This window comes from Bos taurus, chromosome 15, assembly GCF_002263795.3.
Source record: "Bos taurus isolate L1 Dominette 01449 registration number 42190680 breed Hereford chromosome 15, ARS-UCD2.0, whole genome shotgun sequence".
Classification (NCBI taxonomy): domain Eukaryota; kingdom Metazoa; phylum Chordata; class Mammalia; order Artiodactyla; family Bovidae; genus Bos; species Bos taurus.
Window position 1 is genome coordinate 32,477,669 of NC_037342.1, and position 13,536 is coordinate 32,491,204.

Sequence of the window (13,536 nt, forward strand, 5' to 3'; positions counted from 1 at the left end):
CATTTGTGGGCCTCTATTTCTGCTTTGCAGTTAAGTTCTAAATCTGTATACCATTTTCTAGATTTCATATATATGCACTAATACACGATATTTGTTTTTCTCTTTCTGACTCACTTTACTCGGTATGACAGTCTCTAGGTCCATCCACATCCCTGCAAATGGCTCGATTTTGTTCCTTTTTATGGCTAATATTCCTTTGTCTATATGTACCGCATCTTCTTATCCATTCCTCTGTTGATGGACATTCAGGTTGCTTCCACGTCCTGGCTATGTAAATAGTGCTGCAGTGAACACTGGGGTGCACATAATTAAATCTTTAACTATAATTTTGTCCAGGTATATTCCCAGGAGCGTGAGTGCTGGATCTATGGTAATTCTATTTTTAGTTTTCTGAGATTCCTCCATATTGTTTTCCATAGTTGCTGTACCAACTCACATTCCCACAAACAGTGCAGGAAAGGTCCCTTTTCTCCACATCTTCTCCAGTATTTGCTATTTGTAGACTTTTTAATGATGGCCATTCTGAGCGCTGTGTGGTGGTACCTCATTGTAGTTTTGATTTGCATTTCTCTAATAGTGATATTGAAGATTTTATGACATACATATCATTTCTGGATCTTCTGGATCTGTTTCCAATGCCTGATTTTGTTGCTGGGTAGAAGTAACATTTTCCTTCTCCATATGTCTAGAAATGCTTGATTGGATGTGAGACCTCAGATGCTATTTGTTGAGCATCTGGATTTTGTTACCTTTATTTAACAGTGTTGGGTTTTATTCTGGCAAGTAGTTAATTTACTTCTGGATCAGACTGGTTCCTTGAGGTTTGCTTTTAAGCCTTGTTAGAGTGATTTTGGAGCTTTTACTCCAGAGTGATTTTCGTCTCACCATTAAGACAGGATATTTTTGTGCCTCTATGAAATTCTCTTAAGTGTTTAAGGAGGTTTCTTTCACTTGTTAGGATGTGATTTGAATGTCTCCCAGTCCTGGGTGAGTCCTGGTAGCTGTTCGGTGTATAGCTCCCTGGTAATTGATTGCCCCTTAGTGTTCTTTACCAAGGTCATGTAGGCTTATGCTACACATCCATAGTTTAGTATTCATATAAAACTCAAGATCTCGTTCCAGATTTCTGGAGGTCTTTCTCAGCATAACTCCCTTCTCTCAAGTACTCCAACTTGTCCATTCCAGCCACCTCAGCTTCCCCACACTTGGAGCTCTGTCTCATCAACTCAACAAGAACGCTTTTTTCCACTAAGGGATCTGCCTCCTAGCTTTGTGCACTGGAATATGTCTTCAGACAAAAAGCAAAACCAATTGTTGGGCTAACTTCATTTTTTTCTTTTCTTTTAGGGTTATAGTCTGTATTTATCTCCTATATTTTGACCAATTTTCTAGTTATTAAAGTAAGAGATCTAGTCTAATACTACTCTACCATTGGCCCAAACAGAAATCTCAGAAATCTTGAGTAGCAAACTTTTTAAAAGAAAACTGAGTCTCTACCAAGGGTCACTGGTATTATATCATTCTGTTTTCAATTCTTTTTATCTGTATAGAACTATAGTATTTTAGGGTTGTGCCAGAGTTTCAACCTCTCTTATAGTATTCTGAAGTAAATCTAAGGCGGGTATTATTCGTAAATATTTTATAAATGTAAGATGTACTCTTAAAACATAGAGCCTATTTTAAAAATTACAACTCCATGATCATATCTAAAATATTCAACAATAATTCCTCCCCGTCAAATATCCATTGTTCAAATATCCAACCATTAAATTTTAAATTTTTTCTTTTAAAAATCAGGTTTCAAACAAGATTCACAAGTTGAAATTGTTGTGTCTTTTAAGACTTTTAAAATCTCCATGTTAATGCTCCATTTCTTTTGTATTTCTTTTGAAGTATGTTGTTTTACTCCTGTAGCATTTCCCACAGGGAAATATATTTTGTAGCAAAATAGTTTAATATGTAGTTTAACATGTTCCTTTAATAAGTGCTTCCGATTAGTTGTTGGAGAGAGAAGCGACAGTTTACTACCATAATTCATGTTGTTCTTCATTTTTTAAGTTCTATTTTTTATCATCTTCTTCAAAGTGTTATTTTTTCAATTAATTAATTGGACATTTTTTGTTTTACTCTGTGGTTCCGTATAGTTTTCCTCTTGCTGTTATGTACATCCTACATCTTTAACTTTCTCTAGCTAGTCAGCTTGCTATTGGATTTGCAATTATTGAGCAAATCTCTCTGTCCAGATTTATCTACATGATACAGAGGAATGGCATATGACACATTGAATACCCTCTTTACAGCATGGAAATGCTTGCTGAAGGATCCCCAAGCAGACACGAAGGCCAAATAAATGCAGTACACATATTACAATTGTTCTATGTGTGCATGCTTATTTGACCTTTGTGTCGAATATGGTGCTCTTTTAAGGTATGTCAGTTTCCCATTAGTTGCTTAGTACAGAATTAACAGGTTCAGTTTAAGAATGCAAGAGGCCTTTCTTAAGCTTAATCTGTGGTTCCAGGCCAACCCAATGCATTGGAAGAGCCCTGGATTTTAATCAGAAACCCTGGGGTCAGGCTCTGGCTCTCATTCCGCTTGCTAGTGAATCAGATAGTCATTGAAGAGATTGTAAAAGAAGCTCTGAGCACAAGGAACACCTCTATTCTCCAATCCAGGCAGATCTTCAGATACACAGATTCTCCTTGGCAGCACATAGTGTTTCTTCCCATGATGAGATGACTGAAGTGTAAAGAAGCCAAAGAATCAGCTGAAATTTATAAAGTTAGAAAAGTGAAGCTCACATTTGAATTCAAACAGTCTGATTCCAGAAGATCAAGCCCTGAGCCTTTGGAGTGGGAACACTGACTCCAAGATCCTAGATGACTAGAACTAACCCTCAGTTCAGTTCAGTTCAGTTGCTCAGTCGTGTCCGACTCTTTGTGATCACATGAATCGCAGCACACCAGGCCTCCCTGTCCATCACCATCTCCCAGAGCTCACTCAAACTCATGTCCATCGAGTCGGTGATGCCATCCAGCCATCTCATCTTCTATCGTCCCCTTCTCCTTCTGCCCCCAATCCCTCCCAGCATCAGAGTCTTTTCCAATGAGTCAACTCTTCTCATGAGGTGGCCAAAGTATGGAGTTTCAGCTTCAGCATCAACCTTCCAAAGAACACCCAGGGCTGATCTCCTCTAGAATGGCCTGGTTGGATCTCCTTGCAGTCCAAGGGACTCTCAAGAGTCTTCTCCAACACCACAGTTCAAAAGCATCAATTCTTTGGCATTCAGCCTTCTTCACAGTCCAACTCTCGCATCCATACATGACTATTGGAAAAACCATAGCCTTGACTAGACGGACCTTTGTTGGCAAAGTAATGTCTCTGCTTTTCAATGTGCTATCTAGGTTGGTCATAACTTTTCTTCCAAGGAGTAAGTGTCTTTTAATTTCATGGCAGCAGTTGGAGCACAGAAAAATAAAGTCTAACACTGTTTCCACTATTTCCCCATCTATTTGCCATTAAGTGATAGGACCAGATGCCATGATCTTCGTTTTCTGAATGTTGAGCTTTAAGCCAACTTTTTCACTCTCCTCTTTCACTTTCATCAAGAGGCTCCTTAGTTCCTCTTCACTTTCTGCCATAAGGGTGGTGTCATCTGCATATCTGATATTTCAGATTGATATTTCTCCCAGCAATCTTGATTCCAGCTTGTGCTTCTTCCAGTCCAGCATTTCTCATGATGTACTCTGCATAGAAGTTAAATAAGCAGGGTGACAATATACAGCCTTGATGTATTCCTTTTCCTATTTGGAACCAGTCTGTTGTTCCATGTCCAGTTCTAACTGTTGCTTCCTGACCTGCATATAGTTTTCTCAAGAGGCAGGTCAGGTGGTCTGGTATTCCCATCTCTTGAAGAATTTTCCACAGTTTATTGTGATCTACACAGTCCAAGTCTTTGGCATAGTTAATGAAGCAGAAATAGATGCTTTTCTGGAACTCTCTTGCTTTTTCCATGATCCAGCGGATGTTGGCAATTTGATCTCTGGTTCCTCTGCCTTTTCTAAAACCAGCTTGAACATCAGGAAGTTCACGGTTCACGTATTGCTGAAGCCTGGCTTGGAGAATTTTGAGCATTACTTTACTAGCGTGTGAGATGAGTGCAACTGTGCAGTAGTTTGAGCATTCTTTGGCATTGCCTTTCTTTGGGACTGGAATGAAAACTGACCTTTTCCAGTCCTGTGGCCACTGCTGAGTTTTCCAAATTTGCTGACATATTGAGTGCAACACTTCCACTTCAGGATTTGAAATAGCTCAACTGGAATGCCATCACCTCCACTAGCTTTGTTCATAGTGATGCTTTCTAAGGCCCACCTGACTTCACATTCCAGGATGTCTGGCTCTAGGTGAGTGATCATACTATCGTGGTTATCTTGGTCATGAAGATATTTTTTGTACAGTTCTTCTGTGTATTCTTGCCACCTCTTCTTAATATCTTTTGCTTCTGTTAGGTCCATACCATTTCTGTCCTTTATCGAGCCCATCTTTGCATGAAATGTCCCCTTGGTATCTCTAATTTTCTTGAAGAGATCTCTAGTCTTTCCCATTCTATTATTTTCCTCTATTTCTTTGCATTGATCACTGAGGAAGGCTTTCTTATTTCTTCTTGATATTCTTTGGAACTCTGCATTCAGATGCTTATATCTTTCCTTTTCTCCTTTGCTTTTCGCTTCTCTTCTTTTCACAGCTATTTGTAAGGCCTCCCCAGACAGCCATTTTGCTTTTTTGCATTTCTTTGCCATGAGGATGGCCTTGATCCCTGTCTCCTATACAATGTCATGAACCTCCATCCATAGTTCATCAGGCACTCTATCAGACCTAGTCCCTTAAATCTATTTCTCACTTCCACTGTATAATCATAAGGGATTTGATTTAGGTCATACCTGAATGGTCTAGTGGTTTTCCCTACTTTCTTCAATTTAAGTCTGAATTTGGCAATAAGGAGCTCATGATCTGAGCCACAGTCAGCTTCCGGTCTTGTTTTTGCTGCTGTATAGAGCTTCTCCATCTTTGGCTGCAAAGAATATAATCAATCTGATTTCGGTGTTGACCATCTGGTGATGTCCATGTGTAGAGTCTTCTCTTCTGTTGTTGGAAGAGGGTGTTTGCTATGACCAGTGTGTTTTCTTGGCAAAATTCTATTAGCCTTTGCCCTGCTTCATTCCGTATTCCAAGGCCAAATTTACCTGTTACCCCAGGTGTTTCTTGACTTCCTACTTTTGCCTTCCAGTCCCCTATAATGAAAAGGACATCTTTTTTGGGTGTTGGTTATAAGAGGTCTTGTAGGTCTTCATAGAACCGTTCAACTTCAGCTTCTTCAGCCTTACTGGTTGGGGCATAGACTTGGATTACTGTGATATTGAATGGTTTGCCTTGGAAACAAACAGAGATCATTCTGTTGTTTTTGAGATTGCATCCAAGTACTGTATTTCGGACTCTTTTGTTGACCATGATGGCCACTCCATTTCTTCTAAGGGATTCCTGCCTGCAGTAGTAGATATAATGGTCATCTGAGTTAAATTCACCCATTCCAGTCCATTTTAGTTTGCTGATTTCTAGAATGTTGACGTTCACTCTTGCCATCTCCTGTTTGACCACTTCCAATTTGCCTTGATTCGTGGACCTGACATTCCAGGTTCCTATGCAATATTGCTCTTTACAGCATCGGACCTTGCTTCTATCACCAGTCACATCCACAACTGGGTATTGTTTTTGCTTTGGCTCCATCCCTTCATTCTTTTTGGAGTTATTTCTCCACTGATCTCCATTAGCATATTGGGTACCTACTGACCTGGGGAGTTCCTCTTTCAGTATCCTATCATTTTGCCTTTTAATGCTGTTCATGGGGTTCTCAAGGCAAGAATACTGAAGTCGTTTGCCATTCCCTTCTCCAGTGGACCACATTCTGTCAGGCCTCTCCACCATGACCCACCCATCTTGGGTGGCCCCACAGGGCATGGCTTAATTTCATTGAGTTAGACAAGGCTGTGATCCTAGTGTGATTAGATTGACTAGTTTTCTGTGATTATGGTTTCAGTGTGTCTGCCCTCTGATGCCCTCTTGCAACACCTACCGTCTTATTTGGGTTTTGTTACCTTGGACGTGGGGTATCTCTTCACAGCTGCTCCAGCAAAGCGCATCCACTGCTCCTTACCTTGGACGAGGGGTATCTCCTCACCGCTGCCCCTCCTGACCTTGAACGTGGAGTAGCTCCTCTAGGCCCTCCCGTGCAGACACAGCTCCTTGGACCTGGGATAGCTCCTCCCGGCCGCCGCCCCTGACCTCCGATGCAGGGTAGCTCCTCTAGGCCATTCCTGCACCGTCCAGCCTGGCACTCTCGGCCGTTGCCCTTGACCTCGGACATGGGGTAGCTCCTCTCAGCCGTGCTTGTGTGCCATTGCAGCTGCCCGCTAACTAACCCTGCTGCTGCTAAGTCGCTTCAGTCCTTCTAACTCTGTGCGACCCCATGGACTGCAGCCCACCAGGCTCCCCTGTCCCTGGGATTCTCCAGGCAAGAACACTGGAGTGGGTTGCCATTTCCTTCTCCAATGCATGAAAGTGAAAAAGGAAAGTGAAGTCGCTCAGTCGTGTCCGACTCTGTGCGACCCCATGGACTGCAGCCTACCAGGCGCTTGCTAACCTACAACTACCTGAACCTTTGTTTCCGTATCTCTAACACAGGAAGAATAGTACTTATTTTAAGCAACTTGTGGGGTTATAGAAAAGGACTAGGTTGGTATTTGTAAAACTGCTTTACAACAGTGCTGTCCAAAAGAAACATAATGTGAGCCACGGAAGTGACTTAACTTTTTCTAAGCCATGTTAAATAAAAGTAAGAAGAGTCTGGTAAATTTAACTTTAATTATATATTTTATTCAATTCAATGTAAGCAAAATTACTATAATTTCAACAAGTTTCCAATTTGAAAAAACTATTAAGGAGATATTTCACATTCTTTTTTTTTATGCTAAGGTTTTGAATCCAGTGTAACACTTACAACAGGTCTCAATTTGGATGCTAAATTTTAATCAAAAATATCTGTTATGTATTTCAATTGCATAATATTTACAATTGAGTAAGTGGATGTGTATCCCCAGTTTTCCCAAACATAAAAAAGTTTTTCAGTAACTGAATCTAATACTGGTTTTTAAATTAAAATTAGTTAAAATTCCATAAAATTAGAAATGCCTTAGTCACACCAGCCACAGTTCAGTGGCTTAACAGTCCTGCACAGTTAGTGGCTATCATATTGGATAGTGCCACTGTATCAACTGTTGAGCTTTATGTATCTGACAGCTTTTACAGAAGTTCTTAAATCTCAGTTGGATGGTACGCTATTTCTTTCACTCTGGGCCTCCACGTTAGAGACATGAATTTCCTTTGCTTTGACCTACAAAAGAATTTCCCAAGGAAAACCTCCCAGCTTTCCCGACAGTTGGATAACAGATTGCTTCCATTTCAGTAATCAGAATTTATTTTGTCTAAGAGTCACTACACTTTCTGGGAAATAAATACATCTCTAAGAGCAGGGGGAAGATGACCAAAATAGACTGTTTTTAAAGAGCTGAAAAATCGATTCCTGGTAGTAATGCAATCTCAAATACACGAAACCATTAGTGCAAGGAGCCCACAACGAGGTCAGGATCTATTCTGAGCCATGGAGGATCGAGCTCCCAAGTGACTTCAGTGCATTACCAAGAGCAGACTGATTCCGGGTAAGGCAAAACCCATCATCTCAGGGTGAGGGGCATCACGTGGGGTCACCTCAGGTGTCTGGGATCTCCTGGCAGAGGTGAATCAGGGCAATGGGGCAACGATGATGGACACTACCCCAAGCATCTTTTTTTTTTGCATGAATTCATCACAGAATTTGATACCAAGGTATTTTTCTCTTCCTTCTTATTTGAGTAACAGATTAGAAACTCTTCACAGTTTTTCTTTGCCTCCATGGAGAATCTTTGATCTGAAAGAACCTACTGCGTTCAGTAGATTGGACTGTTTACATGAACATTTATCTAGTACTTACCATATCTCAAACATTGTTCTAAGCACTTTAAATTAATTTTTGTGACAAACTTATCAGATACTTTTATAAGGCCCACTTTACAGATGAGAAAACTGAGGCAGAGAAAGCTGAAATAACTTGCACAAAGTGGTACTGCTTGTAAGTGATGGGGAAGGGATAGGAACCCAGACAATCTAGGTTTCTGACCAATCGGTAAACCCCATGGTCCATGCAGCTACTGGATGTGGGTCAGAGGCTGGACTTCCAAGCTCAGCCCAGAGTGCCAAGCCTTGCATCCAGTCACTAGGAATCAGATGCTGCCTTCCCTCATTAACTGGTGAAATCAGAGGGAGCTCAGAAACCCACCTGCCTCTACCACTGTGTCCTGAACCTCTAAAACAAGGGTCCCCAATCTCCAGAATCTAATGTCTGATGACCAGAGGTGGGGCTGATGTAATAATAATAATAGAGGTAAATGCACAATGAGTGTAACGTGCCTGAATCATCCTAAATCCCCCATTCCACCTCCCTGGCCTATGAAAACATTGTCTTCCAGGAAACCTGTCCCTGGTGCCAAAAAGGATGGGGACCACTGCTCTAGAATGTCCTCCATCTCTACAGCCTCTAACACAGTTCTACTCATCTTTAAAGCTCAGCTCAAAACACACCTTCTCCATTAGGTTTTTTAAATCTCTACAGTTAAAACTACTCCCTTTCTCATCTCCCAACCTCTTCCAGATTAATCTCTATTGTAGTTTTCTGTAAGTTGCTTGACTTACAGAGCTGTCTCTCCTCTTTGGCTATGAGACCCCAGAGGACGGGAAGTTCATATTATTCATTTTTTTTAAGATTTTTAAAATTTTTATTTATTTTTGGTTGTGCTGGGTCTTTGTTGTCATGTGGGCTTTTTTTTTCTAGTTGTGGAGAGTGGGGGCTACTCTTTGCTGCAGCGTACAGGCTTCTTATCGTGATGCCTCCTCTTTTTTGTAGGGCAGGGGCTCTACGTGTAGGGGCTTCAGTAGTCGTGGCTCACATGGCTCCCAGGCTCTAGAGCACAGCCCCAGCAGTCACGGTGCACGGACTTAGTTGCTTTGTGTCATGTGGGATCTTCCCAGACCACAGCTCGAACCTGTGTTCCCTGCCCTGGCAGGTGGATTCTTTACCACTGAGCCACCAGAGAAGCCTCATCTTATTCATTTTTGTATCCCCCACAGCACCTAGCATTTGCTTTCTAGCACTCCATAAATATTCATTACTAATTCATCACTACTTCTATATTTCTAATTTGAATAGAAATATAATGTATTGGAAACTGTATTGTAGTGGGTTTCAAGAAACTTGAATTCTAAACTTGCTTCTATCACCAAATAGCTATATACATTTGGGCAATTCATTTTACCTCTCTGAGCCTTAGTTGTCTGTAATTGGATGAGATAATCTCTAAGGCCTCATGACATTTATGGAATGGGCTATTATTTGCTCTGAATTTATGGACACAAAACGTTTTAAACAAGTCCCTGAAGGCTATTTCATATATTCTGCAATCACTCCAGGGCTACGGGGGTGAGGTGCTTCTAAACAGGAACACATGAGAGGGGTCAGCAGAAGCAGCCCCTTGAGACAGGCCAAGTCTGACTGGTTGGTTATGCTTTAAAATTTCAGCCTGGTTAAAAGCCTGGATCTTATAGGAAAGGACCCTACATACAGTGGTGGATACAGTAGAAGACAGCTTCAGGAAATAGTAGAGAGGGTTCTGTCCTCAGTGTGCTTAGTATGTGGTAGGAATCACTGGCTAGCTAGGCTTCCTTCGAGAACACCCTGGAAATAGCATGCAGGTAAGAGGTATGCACAGACAGGTGATAAGGCCATCGGAAAGCAGAAGATAACAAGTGTTGGTGAGAATGCAGAGAAACTGGGACCCATTTATGCTGTTGGTAAGAACATAAAATGATATGGCTACTATGGAGAGCAGTATCGTAGTTCCTCTAAAAATTAAAAATAAGACTACCATATGATCCAGCAATCCCACTTTTGGGTATATACCCCCTCAAAATTCAAATCAGGATCTTGAAGAAATACCTGTACTCTGATGTTCACAGCAGTGCTACTCCCAACAGCTAAGATATGAAAATGCCCCCAATGAATGGATCAAGCAATTAGGTACATACACACAATGAAATATCATTCAGCCTTTTAAAAAAAGGGAATCTTGCTATTTTGGACAACAGGGATGAACCCAGAGGACACTATGCTAAGTGAAATCAACCAGTTACAGAAGGACAAACACTACCTGTTATCGTGTATGTGAGAAATGTAAAACAGTCAAATTCATAGAAGCAGAGGATAGAATGGTGGTGACTAGGGCCTGAGGAATGGGACAAATAGGGAACTATTGTTCAATTGGTATAGAGTTTCAGTAACACAAGATGAATGTGCTCTGAGGATGTTATATAATATAGTGCCTATACTTATAAATACTGTATTGTGTACTTACATTTTGTTAAGAGAGCTATCTCAAGTGTTCTAATAAAAAAAAGGACACAGGGAAACTTTTGGAGTGATGGATATGGTGGTAGTTTCCTAGGCATTTTTGGGCATGTGACCAAACTCACCAAATTGTATATGTTAAATATATGCAGGGTTTTTTGTGTATCAATTATTACTATTATTAGCAAGGAAACTTTAAAAAGTCATTTATAATCTTTGCAACCTAAAAATAAAAATGGTTTTCAAACCTTAAAAAAGGAAAAGATTGGGTCTGGCTGGATACCCCACTCACAGCTAACGTTTAAGAACAAACAAAGAAGGCTAAAAGGCAGGAAACAGTGGGATTAGGGGATGAAATATCTGCCTGGACCAAATAGTTTCAAAGTTTCTAAATGTCAAATACAAATTTCTAAGGTACAAAATGTTGGGTTTTAAGTTTATGTATTAAAAAAAAATATTTGGCTGCATTGGGGCTTAGTTGCGGCCCCATATCTGTGTCTTTGCTGCAGCATGAGAGAGCTTTAGTTACAGCACGTGGGATCTGGTTCCCTGATCAGGGATTGAACCCGGGCCTCCTGCATTGGGAGCTAGAAGCCTGAGCCACTGGACCACCAGGGAAGTCTCAAGTGTATGTATCTTAAAATCACTTGTTACTGACTTATCCTGATTATCAGAGCCATAAAACAGTGACTGGTCTCACATCCTGGATAAAGAAAGGCAGAGAAGTTTTTGTTTTCATTTCCCCCCTGGCACGTGGGCTCTAAACTCCTGTCTTCGCTCAGCACTTGGAAGGTGAATCACTTGACCTTGCTGGATCTTTGTAGCAGCTTCTGTAAAACGAAGGGCTTTATTGTAAAGATCCCTAACATCCCTTTTAGCTGGACAAAAGGTTGGTGACAGGTATTTTCCTCCACTGGACTATGTTGTCGTTCAGTTGCTAAGTTGTGCCTGACTCATTGTGACCTAATGGACTGCAGCATGCCAGGCTTCCCTGTCCTTCACTATCTCCTGGAGTTTGTTCAAACTCATGTCCATTGAGTTGATGATGCTCTCCAACCATCTCATCCTCTGTCATTCCCATCTCCTGCCTTATGTCTTTCTCAGTATCAGGGTCTTTTCCAGTGAGTTGGCTCTTGGCATCAGAGGGCCAAAGTATTGAAGGTTCAGCAACAGTTCCTTCCAGTGAATATTCAGGGTTGATTTCCTTTAGGATTGACTGATTTGATCTCCTTGCAGTCCAAGGGACTCTCGAGTCTCTTCTCCAGCACCACAGTTCAAAAGCATCACTAGACCATAAACCCCTGGAATGCCAGACTGTGCTTTACCTATCTCTTTAGAGCCAGGTGCCAGCAAAGTTCCTGACATGTACTGGGGGCTCAATCAGTGCTGGTTGAATTGAACTGAATTGAATATAATAAACGAGGAGGCATGAAGTGAGAACCAGAAAGTTAATTTTAAAAATGGAAGCAAGCTTTCCCTTCTCTCTGTGGACAAAAGCTGGGAAGAGACCATTTTGGTAACAGGTAAAAACCCAGACTGAAGAAGAGTGAAATGTACACCCCATCAGCTGGGCAACAGAAACCCCTGGGGTATACAAATATTTGGAGAAAGGTTATTGATTATAAAGTAAGAGTGCTGATAAATTACAAAGAATAAATATAACCAAAATAGGTATATAAAATTAAGCCTTGCTATTGGGCTTCCCTCGTGGCTCAGCTGGTAAAGAATCTGCCTGCAATGTGGGAGACCTGGGTTCGATCCCTGGGTTGGGAAGATCCCCTGGAGAAGGGAAAGGCTATGTACTCCAGCATTCTGGCCCGGAGAATCCCATGGACTGTATAGTATATGGGGTCACAAAGAGTTGGACACAACTGAATGACTTTTACTTTTTACTTTCATACTTCAGCCAAGTATAGCAAAGTTGGATCTGATGTGAAGAGCCAACTCACTGGAAAAGATCCTGATGTTGGGAAAAATTAAAAGTAAAAAGAGAAGGGAGCAGCAGAGGATAAGATGGTTAGATAGCATCACTGAGTCAATGGACATGAATTTGACCAAATTCCGGGGTATAATGAAGGATAGGGAAGCCTAGCATGGTGTAATCCATGGGATTGGAAAGAGTCGAAGCAATTTAGCAACTGATCAACAATACAATAATCCCTTAAAAATTAGTGGAAAAGCTTTCAAATTGTTGCTTAGATTTTTGAGATGTTAATAATTATTTTTCAGTAGGTAATGCGCGCACAGAGGATCCAATTTAAAAGATTTTAAAAGCTATTATTAGCAGTATCGATTTTATCTCTTTATAGGCCATTAGTTACTTGGATAAAAAGTTTACTTTGTGTTTAAAGCAACCTCTGAGTGGAAACGCCGGTTAGCCTTTCTGATACTGTACCACCAGGGGCTGAAAGGCAGACCCTTCCATACAGCTGTGGAGTTGGCTGGCAGGTGAGATGTTGGCATCTGGATGCTGAGTAAGGCAAGAGTGACGGTGTTATCCCATCATACAGAATGGGTACCTGAGGCCTAGAAAGAAGATACTTTGCACAAGATCACTTAGTCACTGGTGGGGGACTTCCCTGGTCGTCCAGTGGTTAAGAATCTGCCTTGCAAGGCAGGGGACATGGGTTTGGTCCCTGCTCAGGGAACTAAGATCCCGTATGCCACAGGGAAACCAAGCTTATGTACTGCATCTAAGATCCAGCTGGGAAAGGCAGCTAAAACAAAAAAAGACACTGGTGGAACCCATCTGGGAAAGGCAGCTAGCCTCATTCTGCTGCTTCATTAGGCGCTTTATTTACCTTCTCGTCTTCTAGCCCAGGGCAGTTTCTCCGGACGTGCACTGCCCAGCCCTCCTACTAAATTGTCCAGGAGACTTGGATCCTTCGTTCCCTTTGGAGAGGAGTTTTAGGGCTCTACAGCACTAAAACTGGGCTCTTGCAGCCCAGTGCAGTCCAGAGGGACATGCACTGCCATCCTGGGGTCAG